Raw genomic sequence first — 4,478 nt, 5'->3', positions numbered from 1 at the left:
ACAAAGGGGATTGCGAGAGCCTTTGGGAACAGCTTTGACAAAATCACTGGCAAAAGCCTCGGAAAAAGTCCGGGTAAAATCCATGGAAAATAACCTGGAAAAAGCTTTGGGAAATGCTACCAACACCTTTCCCAGCCCAGAAGTCCAAACAAAGCGCTGCACCAGCTACCAAGAAGGAGAAAAAATGGCTGCTGCTGCTGAACCCAGGACAGTATCCACCCCTTGTTCCATGCCATTCACATCATGCTCAGATCCAACATTTTCCATATACCATAGCTCTTATCTCAGTGCACTCGTATCTTAGTGCATGGACCAGTCCCTATAATGCTGCTGAGTCCATCTGGTCCATGATGTCAGGCTCCATCTCTTGTAACAGTCCTTCAGAGCATTAGACGCTGCGTGCCGCGTTCACACTCTTGAACAACCTGAGAAACAGTGTCCATTGTTTTCAATATACCATAGCTCTTATCTCAGGGCACTCTTATCTTAGTGCATGGACCAGTCCCTATAATGCTGCTGAGTCCATCTGGCGCATGATGTCAGGCTCCATCTCTTGTAACAGTCCTTCAGAGCATTAGAGGCTGTGTGCCGCGTTCACACTCGTGAACAACCTGAGCAACAGTGTCCATTGTTTTCAATATACCGTAGCTCTTATCTCAGTGCACTCTTAGTGCATGGACCAGTCCCTATAATGCTGCTGAGTCCATCTGGTCCATGATGTCAGGCTCCATCTCTTGTAACAGTCCTTCAGAGCATTAGAGGCTGCGTGCCGCGTTCACACTCGTGAATCACCTGGGCAACAGTGTCCATTGTTAAGTCCACCCCTCGATCATGAGTCCATCTCTATGTTGCATCCCTGCTCTGATGGCCTGAAGTGTCATGGGCACACCAGGCTCAAAAGAATTCACCAGCTCCTTCAGCCGTTTCTGCAACTTGTTGCTGGGGACTCCAGGCAGCTGCCTTCCATCTCCGATGCTTCCAAAGCACTGGAGGGGCCCATATCGCCCATACTGTCCCACATGCCCTGCCACTCATGACTGTCCAGCCTTGGGGAAAGTCTCCTGGTGCTCCTATATCGTTGCCTAACCCCGGACAAGGCCCAAACCTGACTGTTGAACTTTTGAGGTCAGACAAAATGGTCCTGGGTAGAACACACGCTGTGTGTGTGCCAACATGCTGATCCCCATCACAGTCAGCAGGCAGGTCCCAAGGGTAGCTACAGGCCATTCAAAACCTTCAGAACTCTCAAATGATGCTGCAGTACTTGTCACTGGGGCTGATGTAGCTGCCGTGCTTGCCAGCTCTGCCACCACCAGCTTCTCCTTTCCTTTGAGAGTCAATAAATCAGCATTGTGATGAGTGACTATAAACCCCATCTCATCCGCCGTTATCTCAACCCCTCGAGCCCCACAATAGGCACCAAAAATAAAGAACTGTCGTGGTTTAAACCCAAGCCGCACAGCTCGCGCCCTCACTCCCACCCCTTTCTCCCCCAACTCCCAGAGAGTTGGGAAGGAGAATCCAAAGAATGTAGCTCCCACGGGTTGAGATAAGAACAGATTAATAACTAAGGTAGAACACAAACCACTACTGTTACTACTAGTACTACTCCTACTAAGAAAGGAAATAACAAGTGAAGAGAATACAACACCTCACCAGCCACCGACCCATAACTCACCCCACCCTGCCCGACCGAGCACCGACCCAATCCCTCCTCCAACCCCCAGAGCCCTCGCCCTTCCTCATAACTCTCGCTTACATCCTGGCCATGACGTGCTATGGTATGGAATACCTCTTTGGCTAGCCTGGGTCAGGTGTCCTGTCACTCTTTCCTCCTGGCCTCCCCTTCTCCCTGGCAGAGCATGAGGCTCAGAAAGCCCTTGGCCAGAGTAAACATTTGAGCAGTAACTCAAACCATACTGCTGTCAGCACCATTCCCAGCCCGGAACTCAAAACACAGCGCTGCACCAGCTAGCAAGAAGGAATAAAAATGACTGCTACTGCTGAACCCAGGACAAGAGTCCTGGTAAAACCCATGGAAAATGGAATTCCAAGGGATGCCTGGCTTTTGCCAGGCCTTGCCTAAGGTTGATTCCAAGGCTTTTTGCAGGGTTTGTACCAGGGACTTTGCCAGGGCTTTAGCCATGGATTTTGCCAAAGCCCTTGCCAGGGCTCTTCCCAGGCTTTTGCCAGGAATTCGCACAGGGATTTTGCATGGATTATGGCATGGCTTTTGCGATGGATTTTGCCTGGGCTTAACAAAATCCCTCTCAAAAGTCTTGGAAATCGCCTTACAAAAGCCCTGTCAAAGGCCTGGGAAACTTTCTGGCAAAAGCCTCGGCAAAATCCCTGTTAAAATGCTTGGGAAAATTATTGGCAAAATCCCTGGGAAAAGCCTTGCAGAAAGCCTTGGAGAAGGTCCTGACAAAAGCTGTGGCAGGATCCACGGCAAAAGCCTTGGAAAATACCTGGAAAAGCCTTGCTATAACCCCTGCTAAAAGCTTTGCCAAAAGCCCTGGAAAAGCCATGGCAAAATCCCTGGAGAAAGCCTTGGCAAAGGCCCGGGCAAAATCCCTTCGAAAACTTGCTGGCAAAAGCCTTTCCAAAAGCCTTCCCAAAAGCCCTGTCGAAGACATTGCACAATCCCTGGCAAAAGCCTTGGCAAAAGCCCAGGCTAAAACACTGGGATAAGCCTTGGAAAAAACCTGGGCAAATGCCCTGGCAAAAACCCTGGCAAAAGCCTTGGCAAAATTCCCTGGGAAAACTTTGCTAAATTCACTGGCAAAACCTTGGCAAAAGCCTTCTGCTTCTTCCAGGGATTTTGCCAATGCTTTTTCCAGTACTTTTGACAGGGATTTTGACAGGAACTTTGGAAGGTTTTATCCAGGAATTTCCACAGGACTTTTGGAACAGCTTTTACCAAGGCTTTTGCCAGGAGTCTTCCCACTTTTCTCAAGGCTTTTGCCAGGGATTTTGCCAAGGCTTTCACAAGGAATTTTGCCCGGACTTTTCTAAAGGCTTTTCCTTAGGCTTTTCTTAGGCATTTTGCCAGGGCTTTTGCCAAGCTTTTGCTGGGGTTTTTGCCAAGCCTTTTAACAGCCTTTTTGTCAGGGCTTTTCCCAGAGGTTTTCCAAGGGATGCCTGGCTTTTACCAGGGCCTTGCCTAAGGTTGAGTCCAAGGCTTTTTGCAGGGTTTGTACCAGGGACTTTGCCAGGGCTTTAGCCATAGATTTTGCCAAAGCCCTTGCCAGGGCTCTTCCCAGGCTTTTTCCCAGAATTCGGAGAGGGACTTTGCATGGATTATGGCATGGCTTTTGCTATGGATTTTGCCTGGGCTTTTGCCAAAGACTTTGTGAGGGATTTTGCAAAAGATTTTACCAGGCCTTTTGCCACAGATTTTGCCTGGCATATTGCCGGGCTTTTCCCAGACATTTTGCCATTGTTTCCACAAGGCTTCCGCAAATGCTTTTACAAAGGGGATTGCGAGAGCCTTTGGGAACAGCTTTGACAAAATCACTGGCAAAAGCCTCGGAAAAAGTCCGGGTAAAATCCATGGAAAATAACCTGGAAAAAGCTTTGGGAAATGCTACCAACACCTTTCCCAGCCCAGAAGTCCAAACAAAGCGCTGCACCAGCTACCAAGAAGGAGAAAAAATGGCTGCTGCTGCTGAACCCAGGACAGTATCCACCCCTTGTTCCATGCCATTCACATCATGCTCAGATCCAACATTTTCCATATACCATAGCTCTTATCTCAGTGCACTCGTATCTTAGTGCATGGACCAGTCCCTATAATGCTGCTGAGTCCATCTGGTCCATGATGTCAGGCTCCATCTCTTGTAACAGTCCTTCAGAGCATTAGACGCTGCGTGCCGCGTTCACACTCTTGAACAACCTGAGAAACAGTGTCCATTGTTTTCAATATACCATAGCTCTTATCTCAGGGCACTCTTATCTTAGTGCATGGACCAGTCCCTATAATGCTGCTGAGTCCATCTGGCGCATGATGTCAGGCTCCATCTCTTGTAACAGTCCTTCAGAGCATTAGAGGCTGTGTGCCGCGTTCACACTCGTGAACAACCTGAGCAACAGTGTCCATTGTTTTCAATATACCGTAGCTCTTATCTCAGTGCACTCTTAGTGCATGGACCAGTCCCTATAATGCTGCTGAGTCCATCTGGTCCATGATGTCAGGCTCCATCTCTTGTAACAGTCCTTCAGAGCATTAGAGGCTACGTGCCGCGTTCACACTCGTGAATCACCTGGGCAACAGTGTCCATTGTTAAGTCCACCCCTTGATCATGAGTCCATCTCTATGTTGCATCCCTGCTCTGATGGCCTGAAGTGTCATGAGCACACCAGGCTCAAAAGAATTCACCAGCTCCTTCAGCCGTTTCTGCAACTTGTTGCTGGGGACTCCAGGCAGCTGCCTTCCATCTCCGATGCTTCCAAAGCACTGGAGGGGCCCACATCGCCCA

Source organism: Melopsittacus undulatus, chromosome 5 (assembly GCF_012275295.1).
Source record: "Melopsittacus undulatus isolate bMelUnd1 chromosome 5, bMelUnd1.mat.Z, whole genome shotgun sequence".
In the NCBI taxonomy this organism is placed as follows: Eukaryota; Metazoa; Chordata; class Aves; order Psittaciformes; family Psittaculidae; genus Melopsittacus; species Melopsittacus undulatus.
Note: the sequence above shows the minus strand (reverse complement) of the source record.